The 21,671-nt window shown below is 43.6% G+C and overlaps 1 protein-coding gene and 1 non-coding gene across 14 annotated transcripts in view; both read right to left on the bottom strand.

The window, feature by feature from the left end:
- Positions 1 to 8,533, bottom strand: part of Rassf6 (Ras association domain family member 6) — a 40,006-nt gene extending 31,473 nt beyond the window's left edge. Inside the window, exon 1 of one of the 13 annotated variants that reach the window (XM_087582940.1) lies at positions 8,268 to 8,533. The gene's annotated coding sequence lies outside the window, so the exon portion shown is untranslated. Of the gene's footprint in view, positions 1 to 231; positions 971 to 8,049 lie in introns of those variants that run through there. The other 12 variants (XM_087582938.1, XM_087582939.1, NM_001428979.1 and 9 more) reach the window with 12 other exon arrangements.
- Positions 8,534 to 19,766: 11,233 nt separating this feature from the next.
- On the bottom strand, positions 19,767 to 19,876 carry LOC120096747 (U6 spliceosomal RNA). The gene has a single exon (XR_015637812.1). It is a non-coding gene; the product is annotated as a U6 spliceosomal RNA (small nuclear RNA).
- Between the last annotated feature and the right edge of the window lie 1,795 nt (positions 19,877 to 21,671).

The following is a 21,671-nucleotide window of genomic DNA, read 5'->3' as shown; positions in this document are numbered from 1 at the left end:
CTTGTATCACCATCTAAGCTGAGCTTACTGTGGTCTTTTAAGAAACACTTCTACTGTTCTGACCATTACATCACTCTCGTGGTGCCACCCTTCCAGCATTTCCTCCTTCGGACACATAGCCTAAGTCTCTTTACCTGCCTTTACATTTTCTTTACTTGTCCTCAAACCTATCTTTACGGACTCCTCCCTGAGGCACTTCTCAGTGACAGGCCTGGTGTAATAATTTCATACCACCAAGTTTGTCCTCATCCGTTCATCTTGATCACAAGGCAATCTTCACTGTGGGTCCAGATGTCTCTCAGTCATAGGGGCACCCAGATCAAGTCGCCCCACTGCTGCTTTGTCTGCACCACTCTGATTCTGGCTTCCTGCTTCCAAAATTGTCATAACTGATTTATGTATTATGTCCCTTTGTGCTTCCCTTGTTCAAATCACAGTTAGTGTTCTTCTACTTAAGAACTTCTCTTTGATGGCACACCGTTGCCCAAGGCCTGTGTCATGGAGGACGCACCCTAGAAGAGACGAATTCTAGCTACCATCATCTCCGTGCTACGCTGTCTTCCAATGAAGACACAACTTGTCCACGAGCCTAACGAATTACAGTCATGCATTTACAGGATTCGACGGATCGGAATGTCTGCCTACACAGACCTTGTTCTAGCTTCCAAACCCTGAGGACTGCTTTTATACTTTTTCATTCTTAGACCCTACAGCAAAGCATTGCACGTGTCCCATACAAAGGTCCTCCAGTGGTGGTGATGTGGCTTCTCCCTCCTGGATCAATTTATGTGTTATTTATAGTCTGTTCATTTAACTTACCCCACCCGTGCCTCTCCTCCCACCCTTGAATCATCTGTATTTTGCTAAATTGTCTGTTTTTGTCTGCCTCGAAGAAGTATTGGATGAGACTGATTTTTCTCTTCCCCCGATGTATTTTCCCCTCAGGCTTCTGAGATGAAACAGCAATGGCAATTTTGCTCTATTTCCCGGTCACCTCAGGGCTCTCAGGGACTTGGTCTGCTCTGCTGACCAAGATACCTTTTTAAATACCAGCAACTTCGAGAGTCTATTCCAGCTTCACTCCTCTAGCTATATTTCCAAGCAAATGATTCCGGGGACCAATCCACTCAGCTCTGGCTAGAACATGAGTTCTAGACTCATGCTACCACCTGGTTTCTATAAAGGTGTCTAACAGCTTTTCGAGCCATATGGATATAATAGAAGCGTCAGCTTCCTCTCAACTCTACTACTTCCTGCTCCACAATTCTTTCCCATCCGTCCAATTAGGCCTCCTTCTATCATAAACACATGTAAGTTCTCTTTGACTGTACTTTTAATATAACCTGAATTCAAGACCCGGAGAGCCATCTTGCTCACTGTTACACAGGATGACCCAGAAACCATCATCTATGAGTCAGAGGGCAAATTCTCATCCAGCACTGAGGACATTTGTGAAGTGAAGGCTGTCAATGGAGGTGCCATGTGATAGTGCAGGGAAAAGAAGTAATGGGTCAAAGAGCCGTCGTAGCAGTTTCCATCAGTCCCATCTCTCTGTGTTCATAAAAATCTGAAATGCTATTAAAGAGGGCAAACAACCATTGTTCAAGTATGCCATCAGATTGTGATGTGTTCAAGTATGCCATCAGATTGTGGTGTGTTCAAGTATGCCATCAGATTGTGATGTGTTCAAGTATGCCATCAGATTGTGGTGTGTTCAAGTATGCCATCGGATTGTGATGTGTTCAAGTATGCCATCAGATTGTGATGTGTTCAAGTATGCCATCAGATTGTGATGTGTTCAAGTATGCCATCAGATTGTGATGTGTTCAAGTATGCCATCAGATTGTGATGTGTTCAAGTATGCCATCAGATTGTGATGTGTTCAAGTATGCCATCAGATTGTGATGTGTTCAAGTATGCCATCAGATTGTGATGTGTTCAAGTATGCCATCAGATTGTGATGTGTTCAAGTATGCCATCAGATTGTGATGTGTTCAAGTATGCCATCAGATTGTGATGTGTTCAAGTATGCCATCAGATTGTGATGTGTTCAAGTATGCCATCAGATTGTGATGTGTTCAAGTATGCCATCAGATTGTGATGTGTTCAAGTATACCATCAGATTGTGATCTGTGCCAAAGTAAACCAGAGCAGATAGGCTCCCAAGACTGGGAGATAGAACCTTAGTAAAGGAGGCTGTTAAAAAGAATTTATGGACAAGAACTTAAAAAACTGTGTTTGTAGGTAGGGTGCAATCTTTGAATAAAAATGATATCAAACATGTATGATCCCCAAACTGCCCAATAAAATGCTCAGAGAGTTCCAATAACTAAACTGTAAGAGAATGGTTGGTAGTATCTGGGTCACTTTGTTTACTCAGAGGGAAGCATGGATCAATTCTTTTCTTCTCCTCTCTCCTTGTCCTGTTCACCATGACTCAGCAAGTGAAACCTCAGAGCATTCTGACGAAAACCTTCTAAAGTAGTAAGACTTGATAGGTTAAAGGTTTGAATCCGTTATCACGAAAACGCAGGCAGGGAAGTAATGCTAGAGTCAGAAGCAGCACAGATAAAGAGGATGAAAGAGAACAAGGAAGAAACGTAAGCCTAGAACCTTCTGCGGCCATGCTTCAGGCATCCGGTGCTTTGGTGGAACACAGCGCTCTGTGTTGAGAAGGCAGACGGTTGCCACAAACATGCACTTTGCTTGGACAGCGAGTCATCGTCACTACCAGGCCCAAGGGGTGGGAATTGATTGACTTAGATTCCGTGCAAAATAAGAGCACCGGTTTAATGAGTTTGGTTATTTACTTTTCCATTTTGCCCCATAGGATGGATTTCATGAGACAGAAGATTTGACAAGGTAATCAAGTCTTAGAGCACCCTGGGGACAGCAGGCAGGTTTAATTAAGGGGAGCCGGGGTGGCAGAGGCCCAGGGAAGTCGAGTCATTCCTAGCTGGCAGATGGATCTGGAGCCTTCGAGACGGTGACAGACAGCACCAGTGTGTGGGCTGCCCTGGGAACTGAGAAAATAATGAAGAGGGATTTGGGGTTCCTTCCTGTGTTCCTGCTTACAGAGAGGCATGCCTGGATCTGCTAGTTACCGTAAGATTGAGGCCCGAGGTGCAGGGAGGAGGAAGGGAATTCAAGTCCCAGTGAACACAAATAAACTAGTCAAAACACCTTCCAGGGCCCAACCATGTATTCCTTCAGTAGTTACTTATTTAAAAGTGGACGTTTTGGTTCACTCATGTGAATATCCAACCAAATGTTTCTTGAGTGCCTTTTTTGAGGTTGCTGCCATGCAACCTCAAAATGTGGCCTATATCTGACTGTATAGCCAGTGGGCCAGGGTCTTTGTAAAAGAGATACATAGAAAACCAAAACAAAGTAATAATACTAACTCCCCAGGATCTTGCTGGCTTCTGAGCTTTTATAATAAATATCCACAGCTCGCTAAACATTTAACTGCTCTCTTTCTTTAGTTTTCCATGCCTAATTTCCGTAAGTTGACTGCCAGATTCTTCTCAGCAGGATTGTTACTGCTTCATTTTCAATCATTCAGATTCAGTGTATGAAATGGACATATAAAAATTCATAAAATATTAACTATACTCAACCTATAGGAAATATTTAAGTATCAATAAAAAAATTAAGGGCTATAAGAGGATGATTTTCCTTTTGAGTTCATATGTATGCTTTAAAAACATATATAAGGAGCTGGAGAGATGGCTCAGTGGTTAAGAGCACTGACTTCTCTTCCAGAGGTCCTGAGTTCAAATCCCAGCAACAACATGGTGGCTCACAACCGTCTGTAATGGGAAACCGAAGCCCTCTTCTGGTGTGTCTGAAGACAGGACAGTGTACTCATATGTACATAAAATAAATAAATAAATCTTTTTAAAAACATATGTAAGAAACTTACCCTACACATCTGCCCACAATAAAAGTAACTCAGCAACAAAACTAATCCCAGAAGTATCCCAGGGGAAGAGGACTATGATTTTAATTGTGAGGTAAGATTACAGTAAGGTCTATAAACCTGGCTTTCTCTTTTTTAAGAGAAAGTTGTTCTAGTTTGGAGAAGCAATGAGAATGTACAAGTATGTATTTTGTCCTAAAATAAAGATGCTTTCTCAAAGCTTGGAGGATGGCGGAGCAGAGCCGCAAGCAATCACCTCGTAGGGGAAACGAGACGTAGCTCTAAGCTCTCTGTAACTCCGTGCATCCTCCGGTTTCTGAAAGATGGGAAGGAATTCATAGAGATATGGTTTCCATATCTTTCTCTTCTACAGCGGATTGTTTGGAGAGGTGATTGACAGTTGCTTTGGAATTCAAGGGCGGCCTTGAATTCCCGATCTTCCTCCCTCCACCTCCTGAGGGCTGCGATTACAGGTGTGTGTAACCACACCTGGGTTCAAACTTTCTTATTTCAACTGGTGAATTTAAGGCCATATTAAACAGGGTATGGATTCAAAGTCTGGACTTCCAAATGAGCGTGCCAGTACTCTCAGTGCACACGAATGTCCCTAAAAACTACTGCATGGCACCATGACATTCACGCAAGGCACTGAATGCCTTGGGGACATGTAGGAAACAGGATTAGATGAATAGGCAAACTGATCACCAGCTGGGGACTTCAGGCATCTTCTTCCCCTCAGCCAGCGACTGCTGGCCAGGTTCAAGGATTCTCCGCTGACTCTGAGGTTCCAATAAAAAATTCTAAAAGTCAATGTCCTGAGGATCATGACTTACTTTTCCTATTCACTTACTGGCTGTTAAATAGCGAACACTTTTTCTTCTGAGCCTCCACTGACTGGGCCCTGAGTAAAGATGGGCGAGTAACCATGGGCGTCGTCTTCCAAGCAGTCCTGACCTCTTGCAAGAGGAGCCTTCCCTATGTCCATCACTGGAAGCAGTGTAGCAGCAGACGCACTTATATTATTTCTACCTACTCTCTCCCACACTAACTCTACTCACGCTACCCCCCTCAAACTCACAACCAGCCCTTTAATTATCTGTCCTTCTTTAATTGTCATTGTCTATGCACATGCACACGGCCGTAACTATAAACACCATCTCTGAACCCGTTGGTGTCGCTTGCATTTGCCCGCTATTTGTTTGCTGGAGGGCTAACATCCAGTCCATAGAGAACTATTTAAAAACCCAGAGTCCAGAAAACAAGTGAGCCAGCTAAAAACAGGACACAGATTTGTCCTAGTTTTCTCTCGATTGCTATGAGGAACACCATCATAAAAGCCACGTGGACAGGAAAGGGCTTTTTTCTGCTTACAGTTTGTAATCCACCATGAACGGAAGTCAGGGTAGGAACTCAAGGCAGGACCCTGTAGACAGGAATTGAAGCAGAGACCAAGGAGAAATGGTATCTATCTGCTTGCTCCCTATGGTTTGCTCCGACTGATGTATGTATGTATATATGTATGTATGTATGTATGTATGTATATAAATAATTATAAATGTATATAATTATATATGTATATACATATGTGTATATTAAATAATTATATACAATTTATTAAATAATAATTATGTATAATTTATATGTGACATTCACAGTGGGATGGGTTTTCCCACATCAATCATTAATCAAGAAAAATGCCCCACGCTCTTGCGTACAGGCCCATTTGATAAAGGCAATTCCTCAGTCGATATTCCTCAATTCCTCTTCCCAGATATGTCTAGGTTTGTGTCACGTTGAGGAAAACTAACTGCACAAGTTGTCGACAGAGAGCTCTCAAAAGAAAAAATGCAAATGGATAAACTACATCTTCAAAGGTGTTCAACTTCTTAGCAATGAGGGAGATGCAAAGTAAAGTGAGAGGTTTCCTCTTATTCCAGTCAAAATGGCCGAGATCAGGGAAACAACCAACAACAGATGCTGGTAAAAGTGGGGGAGACCGGGGATCGCACATTCAATGTTGGTTAGAATGCAAACTGATGTCGCCACTGTGGAATCCAGTGTGGAGAACTCTCAAAAAGCTGAAAGTAAAATTACCACGCAGCCCAGCTACACGACTCCCTGTCCTACCCACAGTGGCTCCACACCATCCCAGCGACACTTGCTCTGCCGTGCTCATCGCCTTCACTCGCTGTAGCTAAGGAAAGGAGACCGCCCACATGCCCTTCAACTGACCGACGAGAATATAGAATATTTCTTTTAAAAGACTACATTTTCACATGAAGCCTGAATCTGTGTTTCTAAAGCCCCAGAATCTACATTGTAATCAAGGAATTTATATAAGTAAATGGACAGCTAGCATTAAACATCCAGCTTTATAATTATAGTTTCTCATTTTAGGAAACTAAAATAGGAGTTCAGTATACAACATTTAATGTTATGTTGTTTGCGTTATCTTACACTATTTTAAATATAATCAGAAAAGTTCCTTATTTCTTAAACACCCTTGTCGTTTTTCTCTCCAATTGATTAAAACATTCTATAATTTGTAATAAAATTTGTAATAAATTGTAATAAAAGGTTATATATCTCAGGAATAACAGATAAACATATATAGCATACAAGTTAACTAGGAAGACAGTTTTGATGAAGTTAAAGAGATTCATCTCAATATTAAAAGATTAAATATAGTCAAATAGATTTATCTTACTTGGGGCAATATATATTGATATATTGTTAGGAAATACAAAATCAAATACTTTAAATTGAATTCAACATTTTATATTCAGTATAGTAGATAAAAATGTTTAGTTATTACTCTGAATGAGTCTAAATAAATCAGATTATTTTATAAGCTAAACTGTGCTCGTCCCTGCTAGATCCTAGAAGACAATAGCACAACAAACTTCAGTTGGCTTGGCTTTAGAGTTCTACCCATAATTCTTCAGTCAACATTTCATTAGAAACGCATAAGGAAATCCAAATTCTATAACGGGCAAAAGGACACCCAAGACAATGACGACTTGCATTGCAAACCATTTAGCAGTTTTCATAAAGCTCATAGCAAGAGCCACAAAAGTGTCGTTTATACAACATGGTATAAAAGAAAGCCTCTTCGTGTCATTTAAGCTGAAGACTTAGAGGCTGACAAAGCATGACTACCAGACTGTTAGAATCTAAAGGAAAGTCACCTTCATTTGACTGTAAGCCATTCAATATGGATTACAATAGAGGGGCTCGGCCCAGGTGGTCTAATTTGACGAAAATCATTTAAATGCAGTCCTTCCTGTGCAATTTAAAGGCCACAGCTCTACAGCATAGGATAGCAATTCTCCCGCCACAGAGGTTTTATTTCCTCAGAAATAAGCATGTGTTTCACAAAATAAATGGATAACATAAGCTGGCCCCCAGGTACGCTAAACACTTGGAAAGCAGTTGATTTCACTGCTACAGAGAGCTGCTACTGCTCGCCCATGATCATCAGCTTAGTTTCACAAGCACTGTTCTCTTCCAGCATCCCCAGGGTCTGGGGTTGTCTGTCTAGCTCAGGTCAGTTTGTCCTCCCCAGCACCCATTTTACAGATCTGCAGATTTGTGGGTGGTGACAGACAGAAAGTGCCGTTTGTGGAAGAGACCTGCTACCTGTTTAATCCCCACTAGAGCCCCCTGTGACACACGGCATCATGCTTGTTTTATAGAGGTCAGACTTCTGAGGCTTAGATAAAGGAGGTAGCATTCAAAGTGGCAAAGTCTGTAAGTAACACAAAGTGACTAGTAAGTAACAGACACAAGACTCGATCCTATGACTCTCCACATTCAGCATCTTGATGCTAACTCACAGAGGTGCGTGTGATTACGGTATCCCAACATCGTCTGGTGAGGTCTTCATTAGATCCCAATATCCCTTTTCAGTGAGGGTGATTTACCATGAAGAAACGAATTATTTAACTGGCCCCTCAAATCAAAGGATCTTCCCCTTACGATGTAGTCCTGTATTATGAACTTGAAATGCTGGAAGATGAAGCTCAGGTAAAGTCAGTGAGCTGGCTCTTTGGGAAAGGGGAGGACAGGGTGGCCTTGCTGCTCCAAACGCTCTCCCTTATTCTCTCCCACCCTCCTCAGGAGCTTACCTTGTCCAGGAAAGAGTATTCTGAGAAAATTCTGATTTAAGGCCAACTCACACCAGGGCTGAGGTCGCGCTGATGCACGCCCGGGTTTACCCTACCGGACTACGGATTCCACTTTCTCTGGACCTGCTTTCAAATGCTCTCCGCACTCTCACCTGGTGTGTGTGTGTGTGTGTGGATTGAAGGGGGGGGGGGCTCTTCCTTTCCACCTCCAAGTTCACCTGCTATTGTCACGCTGGGCAAAGGAGACTCTTGTGATCAAGCAGCGCGGAGCCAGAGGTGGCGAGCGTCCCTTGCAGTAGTGGGAAGGCGGAGCTGCCCGCGGGTGTCCAGGAGTCCTTGTCACTCACCTGATCACTCACCTGCTCCGAGCTGAGGCAGGCAGGGTGGAGGGCACATGGCTGCCCCCACAGCGCTGCTCTCGGCAGTTTCACAGCCCCAGCGGCAGTTAATTATTACTAGGTTGCCCATCGCAGTGGGTGTGAGCAACATGAGCCACGCCCAGCGCCTCAGTGCATGTTGGGAGTGTTTACTCTGTCCTTGCGGCCAGCAGGTACCCTGCCCTCTGACTGGGTTCTGCAGCAGTGGGGATCTCTGTCAGTGACAGGTTGCGTGATCTTTGCCAGCCGTCTGTGCTGTAGAGAAACGGCACCAGCTAGGACTCTTTTGCGTTTTGTTTTTGAAAAGTTAATTTTTCTTTCAGCTTGGGATTCTTAATTTTCTTTTCCTTGGTCTTGGCTTCCTGCCAGCACCTTTGCACCCAAGACTTTTTTTTTCCCCCTCACACCCTTAGGGTGCGCCAGAACCTTCTAAGCAGCTCCCAACACCAGGGCATCTGCCTGGCTTGACCACCTGACTTAGTGGGACTTGGGGTAGCCTTATTATTTCAAGAGAAGGTGAGGCAGGATTGACTTGTGATATCCTCTGAGGTAGAATGCTGAATGAACCAAATGTCTGACCTTAACGCTAGAGTCAAAGGACTTGTTTGATGTGTTTATATGGTGCCTTCCATATAATTCTAATGGTGCCTTCCATAGGATTCTAAACTTGTGCAGAAAGGGTCAGAGAGTTGAATTAGCCTGTGGCCATTGAAGAAGATGAGGGGCTTTGAGATTTAACAGGCATTGGTCAAAAGAGCTATCGGGTCCCAGTCCAAGTGTTAGAGTCCTGGGTAAGGCCAGGTTCCGGTATTACTTAAACTAGCTTGACCACGTTGGCCCAGAACATCCTGGTGTGTGGTTGCTAGTGTGGACTGACCTTTGGATGATAAGGAACAGGACCTGCAGTGTTTACAGCTCCGGCTTCTAGAATGTCTTGCTCAGATCCTGGCTGCAGCCAGAACCTGTGCTCAAAGAGATCTCCTGTTTGTTTTCAGTGTGTGAGCAACATTGTGTTTCTGTCTTTACTCTGCAGCCTTCCAAATGGACCTCTTTGTCCTTTGAATACTCTATCCTCCTGTAGATGTATAATTTTTCTGTATAACATAAAGCCATAAAACACGTACAATGTGAACATTTTAGAAAGCACAGAAAGGAAACAAAATATTTACATATCTATTATTGCAAGCAGTGGGCTGACTGTCGTGACTGACATATTTACTCTGTGGACATGTCTAAAGGTGGTCGCATAGTGTGCTGTTTTATAACTTACCTTTACCTCATAAAAGATATTGTGAACAATGTACCATATGTTAGGCTGGGTCATTCTTTTTTCTTACAATGTGTTTTAACTAGCGGCGCTGTAATATACCATATGCATAAGACCATTATTTATTTAAGCAGTTCCTTATTGTGAGAAACTTTTACTTCCAATCAACACTAAAGTTTATGTATAATTGCACCAAACTGTGGTTATGGCCTTACAATTTTCAAAGTGAGGTAGCAGGATGGAAAGGAGCGTCTACTTTAAATTATATTTAAATTTATTTGACTTTTATCTTATGAGCATGGGTGTTTTGCCTGTGTGTGTGTGTGTGTGTGTGTGTGTGTGTGTGTGTGTGTGTGTGGACACCATCTGCTTTTTGTGCCTGCTGGGGCTAGAAGAGGGTGTCAGATCCCCTGGAACTGGATTTACAGACAGTAGCTGGTCATCATGCGGGTGCTGGGAACAGAACTTGGGTTCTCTGCAAGAGCAGCCAGTGCTAAGCTCTTAGCCATCTCTCCAGACTCTAAAAGTGTCCTAATCCAAAGAATAATTTATTGATTTTATAACCCTAGGGCAGTATGCTTTCGTGAGCTATTGTACTTCTTTCCAATGATTGTCGGTTTGAAAGTTTAAAATTCCCATTTTCTTTTCTTTTTGAGATGGGGCTCACTTGGTAGCCTATACCAGTCTCCAGCTCTCGGCTCTCCGGCTTGTTTCCCGAGGGCTGGGATGGCGGTGCAGCTGGTCCCTGCTGCGAACGAGGACAGACTCAGTTACTAGTAAAAGTGAAATCTTTCTTACAGTAACCTCGCGTTCTCGCTTCTTTGTTTCTGAAGTTTGTTCTTTGCCCATCGTCCTCTCAAGTGTTGTCTTTCCAGAGGAGGCGTAGCCACTCCTCGTTGGATACACTGTGTGGCTTCACTTCCTAGGCTTTCCCCTCATGGCCTAGTCTTGTTTGTGACACTTTTGACATACGAAAGCTTAAAAAAATAAATGTTCAAATCTATTTTCTCTGTTATTGGTTTGCATAAATAGTTTTCAGTTCATATGCGTGTACATTTTTGTCTAGGGTTTTTCTTCAGACATTAGTCATTAAATTCTACTCATATGGATTATCTTAAATTAAAAATGGTAAGATTTAAATCTTACTTCATTTTTCTAAACTCCTCAACTTTTAGACAAGTCCTATTTACCAAATCATACCAAGTATTGGTTCCGCATGAAGGTGGGGGATCCAATGTCCCTAGAACAGGTCTAGGCAGACCCAGTCTTGGTCAGTCCATGGTGCCTCTTTTTCCTCCTCCTATGCCCAGCAATGTGAGTCCTTCTAACTCCACCACCCTCACCCTACCTCAGGCCAGCATGGTCCTGGATTGGCCACTACAGTGACTTCCTAATTGTTTTCTCTGCCTTCCAGCAGGATCTTTCATAAACTATTCCAACCACAGCATACTAACTTCCTCTGCTAAGAGCCTGTCTCGAGACTGCCCGTTCACGAGGAATGAAATCTAAATCTGACCCCCTTACTAAGACATAAAAGATCCCGCTCGCCCCTTTCAGCGTCATTGATTCTCTGCTCTCTTGGTGCTTCCTGTACAGTGTTCTCTGGGTTTAGTTTCTCTCCTGGAACAGACCAGCCTTGTTCCTGCGTTACTGCCTTTGTACTTGGTACGGGATCTGCCAAGAAACCTTTGCTCTGGCCACAGCGTCTTCTCATTGTTCTTATTTTCCCTCAAACGCCATCTTCTCGGGGAGACCTTCCCGATGACGCTATTTTGAAGAAAGTCTCCATTCTTTCTCTACCACAGCACCCTCTTTTGTTGTGTGCATGGCGGTTCACATTGCCTAAACGCGTCTTACATTTCAGGTAATTTCTTTATCGTGCATATTCTCTTATTAAAACATAAGCTTCAAGACAGCGGGAATCTTGGTTTGATGCTGTGATGGTGTGCGCTGTGTGTCCTCATAGTCTCCGGCATTTGACACTTGGTTCCAGTGGGTGGCGCTGTTGAGGAGGTTTAGGCGGGGATAGCCCTGATGAAGAAGTGAGCCAGTGAGGGTGGGCTTTGTTATTAATATCTTCCCTCCATTTATAGTTTGCTCCCTTTGCTTTATGCTTTCGGTGACGGGTGCGAGCTCACAGCACCCTCTCCTGCCGCCGTGTCTGCTGTTTGCTGCCATTGTTCCTAACCACGATGGACTCATCTCTGGAACCATAAGCCCAAAGAGCCCTTCCTTCTATAAGTTGCCTTTACCGTGGTGCTTTATCACAGACACAGAGGAGTGACTGCTTTGGGTGTTCAAAGTAATGCCAGACCCATGCCAGGAGCTCGAGAAGTCTTGTATCGATTCATAAATAATGGTGATGGTGAATATGTTTTGGAAAAGAAAAACGTATATCATAATGTTTGCTCTTTTGAAATGGTGCTTTCCACATTAAACAAATAAAGGGTGAAACTAGAATTTATTTATTTATTTATTTATTTATTTATTTATTTATTTATTTATTTATTTATTTCCCAGAGCTGAGGACCGAACCCAGGGCCTTGCGCTTGTTAGGTAAGTGCTCTACCACTGAGCTAAATCCCCAACCCTGAAACTAGAATTTATATATGCTTTTATAGCCTATCTATCTGTAGTGTCACCAGTCCCATACCATTGGCTCTTAGAACAACTCAACCTGATGGCCACTTATAATGATTCCGTGATTATTTTTGCCTTGTAATACCACGAATAACAGCTTCCTATAGAATACTAGGAGTTATCTATGTATTTGTTCACCATAAAGCCTTATTAAAACCTTCGAGGCCTAGTGTATAAATATTAACAATCGATAATTTCAGGCTGAGGAGAGAAAGACTTCTATAGTAGCTTCTTTGGCTGTTGAGTTGTTTCTGGACTTTACTTAGGTTATTGATAGGAGTGTTGGAATATGACTATGATATGATTATTGACTAATGGCTACAGTAATGGATCTGATTTGGTCATCCTCACTGCCACCTCCACCATGTCTCCTTTGAATGGATTTACCTACATGCATTTTGGGCTCCATCATGATGCCTGTTTTGATCTATGGATCAGTACCAAACAAGGCTTGAATAGTTTTATTTTTCACTGGGACTTCCTGCTTTTGGTCCTAAAACTCACAATGATGATATAAACAAACAGGTTAGCATATAGATGACAGGGACTTTTGGTTCAGTTGCCCGGTTACCCCTGATCACAGCCTAGACCCAGAGCCCTGAGCCAACCCACAGCTGATTAAAACCTCAAAGACAACCTCAGATAAGAAAATTGCCCCACTGAGCACAACATATACGTTGTCAATCAATCAGAAACTTGAGCCACACCAAAGTTGTTATTTTAATGCACTAAATCTGGGATGTGCTTTTCACATGTACTTCTACACGCCCATCAATGTATTAGTAATTAAAAAGTAAGAAAAATACTTGGGTTGCAATATAAATATAAAAATATAAATTTTTTAAATATAAAAGGAAGCAGAAAAGAAGAGATTTGGGATATTGTTAGGCTGAGCGATTTCCATAAAGTTATGATGAAATATCTTCTGAAGAATATTTAGAAGTCACTATGACATGAAGAAAATACCTAGAGGCAAATGACTGTCTATTTCAACTGTGTGAAGCAGAGAATCAGGTTGACTTGTCAGCTTGGTTCATGGCCTTACACTTCCACTTCCTACCTGAGGCTAGTTGCTAGAGTTCCAGAGGAAGCAGGATTGCCCTTGGTAAAGAGGGGACTCCCATAAAAACCCAACTGGAAACCACCTTGCTTAGGAAGCCTCTCTACAATATGAACAAACAGATGTTCGTTTTTTCCAGTGATAACGTTTTACAATAAATAGTTTATAATTGGGAATTTTTTGCCATAATATTATAATAAATCACAATAATGGCAACCGATTAATTCCCATGGGGAAATTCTGGACATTTATGCAGAACTTTTAGAGTAAACATTACTTCTGGTTTCTTTTAAGGACCACGAAACAGATTTTCTGTGGAAACAGATTTTAGAACTTTGATTAAAAATAAAAAAAAACAACCCTTTGTGGGAAAAACCAAAGATATAAAGGAGGAGAGATTTCCTTTTAGAATCCCCACAGCTTTAATTAAGGCAATGCTTTCATTGATGTACAAGTCACTGCGAACTTCTAGGTAGCTGAATATTTTAGGAACTTTGTCCTGTCGCAGTTACATTGTAGGGCTAAAGGATTTGCTTTGGAGAGTAAGTACGGCACAGCTGCTTCTGCAGCTTCAACAACAGAAAGCCATTGTACTGAGGGGTATAAAGTGACTTCCATTTTGAAAGCAACACATCGCTTCTTATTTTTAAGATAGAATGTTTTCCAACAATGTGTGTGGCAGGGGGAAAGTGTCTTACACATTGACTGAGATGTTAGTTTGTGCCAGGCTGCTAAGGAGACATACTATTCAGCACCCGTTTCTCAGTGGGGAGAGAGAGAGAGAGAGAGAGAGAGAGAGAGAGAGAGAGAGAGAGAGAGAGAGAGGTGGGGGTGCGGTGTAGCTCTATGCTCCAGGACAAAGAGAACACAGAGACTCTCCACAAGTCCCAGCTGCTAAGGACCTTGAAATGTCATTCAGCCCTGTGTTTTGCAATTACAATGGTGTTATTACCTGCCAGGCTCCATATTTTTGCATGATTTTATAGCCTTTTAAGATTTCATTTCCTAAATTAATTTGACTATCTTGGAGGCAGCAAGGCACAGCATAAAGAGATTGGGCTTTGGTTTTAGACAGAATTGAGTTCGGCCCTCAGTTCTGACAATATGGGGACTCTATATTATTGATTTCTTACCCCGTCCCTGATATTGCACTACTTTATCTTGATACAGGACTCAGCAAGACATTTATAGACCTCGTTCTTATGAAACTCAACAATAGAGCGCTAGTTTGGAGGCAGATGCTATTTGGAACTGATTCTAATCGATGTGCAGTTATAGCCTGAAACAGTTCTACACTTCTTCCAGGTAGAGTGGCATGAGTCAGGATATGCAAACACTTGTGGCAGGAAGGGACAGAAAACCCAGACTGGAATACAGCAAAAGTAGCTGGAGTGAAGGCAGCGAAAGGAGAGTGTAGAACTCTCTGCTGGACGTAGAATGAGGCTAATACTATCCCGGGTTATTTATACGTTAGCAAGAGGACATGATCCAGCCAGCCCTAGCAACACTGACTGCTCATTAAATGGTGACTACAGTTGGTATTAGGCAATTACTACAGCCTTAAAGACAGTTTATTGAGCTACATGATGTCACCTCTACATTCCCTTTATATTTCAAGTATACCGTTGTTGTTCCGGTTCCATCTCCTCTTGGCGTGTCCGGGAACCACCAGTACATCGGCTTTCGGAGGACAGGGCTGAATGGTTCTAGTTCCGGTCAGGTGCACTGTCCACCTCTCCCCACACCCCGACCCCATCAGATGTCATTGCCCACTAGGCCAGGAGCGGTTAAAGCAGAGTCTGAGGGTTGCGGATGGGGGTGGGGTGTGAGCCTTCTCCGATGATCTTTAATGAAGCAGCTCTCTGAAACGATCTTAGCTTGTTCGTATTTCCTTATTGGGAGTGGGTTTAAACACTTTATTCTGGGTGAACCAAGGGTTATTTAGTTTTTGTGGAAGGGCGTGAGAATATCCAGGGAGGGAAGGTCACTGGCTGAAGGTTAAGGCTACTGAGATGCCTCATTAGCATGGAGGGGTGGTCCAGGTACTGGGTGCATGGCTGACTGCCCTTGACCACCTGGTTGGGGGGTCAATCTGGGTGCGTGCCCTGAGGCAGGGAAACAAGGAAGGAGCTGGCTCTACTGCCAGTCTCAAGTTCTGAGATTTCCCGGGTTTGAACTTGCTCTACCTCGCCAGTTCCATGACAGTTTCTCTGGTGGCATGGTCCAGGTCCCTCCAAAAACGCACACCGGAGGACTGTCGCTCTGTGGACCAAGAGCCCTGCAATGTGGAAAGGCGTGGTTTTGGTTACGCTTGGTTACAAAGAGGCTCAGAGAAAACGTACACAGGACAGATGTAGTGGGCTAGGGGAAGAAGATGTTGAAGAAACTTGATGTTCTAAGTCTTCTGGAGATACGTCTGGAAATGTAACATTCCTTCCTTCTAGCCTGTCATTTTATCCTGCAGGCTGAAGTCCCTCCGGCCCAACAGTTGGCTGCAAACAGAGGACTAAACAAGGACGCTACTGCAGAGTGAAAGCGGCATCAGTGGACTTGGACTGAATGGCTCAGACAGACAGACTCGCTTGTCTGGTGCCTTTTTTTTTTTTTTACCTTTTTTTTTTTTTTTTTTTTTAGCATTTGAAATCTTTTTTTTTTTTTTTTATTAACTTGAGTATTTCTTATATACATTTCGAGTGTTATTCCCTTTCCCGGTTTCCGGGCAAACATCCCCCTCCCCCCTCCCCTTCCTTATGGGTGTTCCCCTCCCAACCCTCCCCCCATTGCTGCCCTCCCCCCATAGACTAGTTCACTGCGGGTTCAGTCTTAGCAGGACCCAGGGCTTCCCCTTCCACTGGTGCTCTTACTAGGATATTCATTGCTACCTATGAGGTCAGAGTCCAGGGTCAGTCCATGTATAGTCTTTAGGTAGTGGCTTAGTCCCTGGAAGCTCTGGTTGCTTGGCATTGTTGTACTTTTGGGGTCTCGAGCCCCTTCAAGCTCTTCCAGTTCTTTCTCTGATTCCTTCAATAGGGGACCTATTCTCAGTTCAGTGGTTTGCTGCTGGCATTCGCCTCTGTATTTGCTGTATTCTGGCTGTGTCTCTCAGGAGCGATCTACATCCGGCTCCTGTCTGCCTGCACTTCTTTGCTTCATCCATCTTGTCTAATTGGGTGGCTGTATATGTATGGGCCACATGTGGGGCAGGCTCTGAATGGGTGTTCCTTCAGTCTCTGTTTTAATCTTTGCCTCTCCCTTCCCTGCCAAGGGTATTCTTTTTCCTCATTTAAAGAAGGAGTGAAGCATTCACATTTTGATCATCTGTCTTGAGTTTCGTTTGTTCTAGGGATCTAGGGTAATTCAAGCATTTGGGCTGCCTTTTAAATGGACTCCAGGGAGTACCCAGTGGTCCAGGAATCAAACCACACATCTCCAGCCTGATTTCTCGGTGTCTTCATTTTGCGGTCTGAGGAATAAAGCTAGCAACAGTAATCTCTACTTAATAGGCTCGTATGAGGACCGAATGAATTCACATGGCCCTGAGGCACCTGCATTTGGTCACAGGGCATCAGAGCTTCTATCGCTGTGATGAAACACTGATCAAAAGCAAGGTGCGGGGGAGGGGTTTATTTTAACTTACAGCTTCACTGCACAGTTGCCAAGGGACGTCAGGACAGGAGCTCAAACGGGACAGGAACCTGGAGACAGAAACTGATGCAGAGGTCACAGAGGGGGTCCTTCTTTATTTTTTATTTTTGTCTTTTTTTTTTCCGGAGCTGGGGACCGAACCCAGGGCCTTGTGCTTGCTAGGCAAGCGCTCTACCACTGAGCTAAATCCCCAACTGAGGGGGTCCTTCTTACTGGCTTATTCCTCGTGGTGGTTGCTCAGCCTGCTTTCTTGTTGCCTATGGGTGGAACTGTGGACGTGAGCTGAGCCCTCCCCCATCAATCACTAATTAAGAAAACACCCTACAGGCTTTTGGAGGCATTTTCTCAATCCAGACTCCCTCCTCAAACAACTCCAGCTGTGTCAGGCTGACGTAAAACTAGTCACCACATAAAGAAAGTATGTGTTAGCTAGAAAAAAAAAAAAAAAAGACAATAGCCAACCACTTACCCACATGCTCGCACACACAACATGTAACTTGATCATGCTGCTAAGAGGATGTGAATGCTCTTTGGGTGTTGGCAACTAAAGGGCTTTGGATTCATCAAGTTTTCAAATATTATAGTTATTAAGGGCAAACGGACAAAAAGAAGAGCACTATCTTTTTTCTCCAGCGTCTTCAAAGGGGGCTCCTGATGCTTTGTGGTTGTGTGGAAGATACAAGGGGCAAAGGGAAGATGAATTTTTTTAAAGGTTTATTTATTATATATACTGTAACTGTCTTCAGACACACCAGAAGAGGGCATCAGATCTCATTACAGATGGTCATAAGCCACCATGGTTGCTGGGATTTGAACTCAGGACCTCTGGAAGAGCAGTGGGTACTCTTAACCACTGAGCCATCTCTCCAGCCTAGGGGAAGATGATTCTTGAAGCATCTCTTCTTTCTGGGTTTCATGTGTGAACACTAATTTACTGCACCTCCTCAATTGTCCCTGCTGCTGGGTACTCATCGCAGGGAGAGCAAGGCTTAAGGTAGATGAAGGAGACAGTAGTGTGGGAGCTAGGAATGGAGTACCGTCACGGAGCTGGGAGGTTCAGTCGCCTGTGTCCTGGGTACTGACCGCCTTGCAGCTATCCCACCTTGTGGAAAGCTGAGCCTTCCTATATGGACCTCAAGACTGGTTCCCAGGCTTCCGGTTTCTGCATACTTTTTCCTTTGCGTGCCACACAGTCAGGTACTAACTGACACATAGCTGAACAAACAGAAAAGTTAACCTCATTGATGGAAGAGAGGTCCCAAGGAAGACTGGTGTCCCCTCGATTTGTGACTCAGTGTCAGAGCATCACAGCTTATCTGGGTGGAAACACAGGGACAAACACCATGGGAAGACACAGTGCTGAGGGAGGAAGGCCAGAGCTGTCTCCCACGGATAAAGTGCTGGAGGCTTAGTGTGGGCAAGGCAGAGGGTGACACCCAGCAGAGGGGCCCAGTCAGAGGGAACCCCTAAACCTTTGTGAGTTTGCCTCCAGGGCACCACTATGTAGTTGTAGTAAACGAGGTGGGAAATCCTCTCATGCTTCGGGCAGAGGGAGGGGAGAGTGACCATTGAAATAGACCAGCCTGTTCTGGTATCCTTTAAAGGTCCTGCTCTCAAGAGAAACCATTTTTTCCAAAGCCCAACCTGCAGGGGTTTTATCCAAACTGACCCAAGGGAAGATGAAACCCCAAAACCCTACAGCTCCGGTTTGTGGTGTGGATAACGCATACATGTCCTGCAAGTTGGAAGTTTTCTCACTGCTCGAAGAAGTGCGTATTTGAGTGAAAATTCTGTTATTTTAAAGCTATAGTAAAAATTTCCAATACTTTCGCGATTACGCAACCGATAAGACGCCGCTGCTGGGTGGGTCCATGGAGTCCTCTAAACTTCCATGGGGGATGTGGTGTTTGTCCTTTTAAGCATTTTTATTGTAATTTTATTTTTCTTGGATATTTTATGTATTTACATTTCAAATGTTATCCCCCTTTCCCCCTCCCCCTGCTTCTATGAGGATGCTCCCACTCCTACCTCAATGCCCTGGCAGTCCCCTACACTGGGGAAACGAGCCTTCACAGGACCAAGAGCCTCTCCTCCTATTAATGGATGGACAATGCCATCCTCTGCTACACATGCAGCTGGAGTCATGGGTCCCTCCATGTGTACTCTTTGGTTGGTGGTTTAGTCCCCGGGAGCTCTGGTGGGGTATCTGGTTGGTTAATATTGTTGTTCTTCCTATGGTCTTGCAAACCCCTTCAACTCCTTCAGTCCCTCCTCTAACTCCTCCATTGGGGTCCCCTTGTTCAGTCCAATGGTTGGCTGCAAGCATCCTCATCTGTATCAGTAGGGCTCTGGCAGAGCCTCTCAGGAGACACCCATATCTGGCTCCTGTCAGCAAGCACTTCTTGGCATCAGCAATAGTGTCTGGGTTTGGTGGCTGCATACAGGATGGGTCCCCAGGTGGGGCAGTCTCTGGATGATCTTTGCTTCAGTCCCTGCCCTACTCTTTCTCCCTATATTTCCTCCCATGAGTATTTTGTTCTCCCTTCTAAGAAGGACTGAAGAAGCATCCACATTTCGGTTTTACTTCTTCTTGGGCTTCACATGGTCTGTGAATTTTTTCTTAGGTATTCAAGCTTTGGGGCTAATATCTACTTATCAGTGAGTGCATACCATGTTTGTTCTTTTCTGACTGGGTTACCTCACTCAGGATGATAGTTTCCAGTTCCATAAAAATATGGAACGCTTCACAAATTTGTGTGCCATCCTTGCACAGGGGCCAGACTAATCTTCTCTGTGTTGTTCCAATTTTAGTATATGTGCTGCTGAAAGGCTAGGCTCACAACCAAAAAAAATTTTTTTAATTTTAATTTGCTATGGGTTGCTATATGGTGACAGGAACAGTGTCGCCGTATAGTGCTGTATTGACTGTAGTATTCGTTTCTTGTTTCTAACTGAAGTTTACTGAGAGAACAATCAGGGTGGGCTGCCAGTTGAAAATATAGAAACCACACTAGACATCCAGATTTTACATTATACTCATTAAAACTGGAAGTTTTATTTGCATTGTGGTTGCTACTGTTATTATTTAATATGAGGTGGGTTTTCCTGATTTTTTTTTAAAAATAAGGTGAAAGTGTTGCTATTTTTCATTTTGGAAATTTAAAGCTTATTTTCAATATAAAACTAAGCTTGAATTCTACTTTAAAAGAATGGCTTCTAGTGGATATTTTTAATTTGCCTTTGTCTTACACCAAAAGTTCTTAGTTGACTTTAGAGTCAGAATACACTTGATGTTTTACAACTCATCCACGCTCATGCTCACGTCGTTACAATCACAGATTCGATGTTTCTATTGTTCCTGACTGCTAACATTGGGTGGCGTTTTATAGGTGGAGACTGGTGGGTGGGAATTTATAGCTTTTACTGCACAGTAAGGGAAGGTGCAGCAGAGGACCCTCGTAGCCACAAGAAAGGAAAAACACACTCCATAAATACTCAGAATGAGTCTCCAACCTTCCGTAAGAGGCAGTTTCTGGAACTTGCCCTTTCCCATTTAGTCCTGCGTGTGAACCCATTACCCCACCACTTTCCTGCAAAGGCCCCTCATTTAGGAAGTTAAATAGTCACTATTCTGCCATAGAAGAGTTCCAATGCCTGACTTGGAATGCCTTAGAATTTTTACTCTGAGTAGAAAAGAAGCTTGTTAAGCAATCAAGAAAGTATTTAAATAACTGTTTAATGGTCTCTGGGATTTCCCAAGAGGGACTTCTTGCCAAAGATCTTGCTTGACTTGTGAAAGAGAGGTCTACCTTTATGGAGACTGTACCAGCAACCTACAAAGGAAATTAGTGTCAGGAATTTCAAGTTCTCCTGGTTCAGCTGGCTTTGGGCATGGCACACGGTTTCCAAACTTAGAGATGGCCAGTGTGGAAAGGATGTCCTGAAACACCGAAAGTCAGGTTTTGAGTCTAGAGTTTCCGATGCAGAAAGCCCACAGTGAACCAGAGAGCTCGAGTTGCTGACACAGTCCCAGGTGTCCGCACTGAACTAGGACGGGAATTTGGAACAGGGACTAATCCTTTGTGCTCTCTTCTCTCTTCTACTTCTTGGTACAAACCCCTCCTTAAGCTCATTGCTGGCCCCTTGTCCGGGTGCTGGTCCTCACATCCAGGGACCCCAGTACTGACCAAACCTAAAGACCAAAAGCTGTTCTCTCAACAAGAGACCCCCTTTGGGGAGGTCTGAAGACCTTCAAAACCCACAGATATAGGACTCATAATATCAAAATTGCACTATGAAGTAGCAACAAAAATAATGTTATGGTGGGGGGGGGTCACCACAACATGAGGAGCTGTATTAAAGGGTTGAAGCATTAGGAAGGTGGGAACCACTAGACAGTCAAGAATAAGAAGGGTCTCACTTATCCCAGACTCTCCCTGCGGCAACTTCAATCTTCCACAGGTGGAAACACTAAAGAAACATTTGCACTGAAGAAATGGGTTTTTGCTAATTTAGTAATTGCTATATGATATGAGAAAACTGAGCCGGGGAGTGAGATGAACTTGTGTTCCTGGGACTTAGATCTACACCGAGGGCCCTTACCACACATGCAGGTCTGGTAGCTGGAGAGATG

Source organism: Rattus norvegicus, chromosome 14, assembly GCF_021556685.1.
Source record: "Rattus norvegicus strain SHRSP/BbbUtx chromosome 14, alternate assembly SHRSP_T2T, whole genome shotgun sequence".
NCBI classification, from domain to species: domain Eukaryota; kingdom Metazoa; phylum Chordata; class Mammalia; order Rodentia; family Muridae; genus Rattus; species Rattus norvegicus.
The sequence above is the reverse complement of the archived record's forward strand: the minus strand, read 5'-3'. Positions and strand labels throughout refer to the sequence as shown.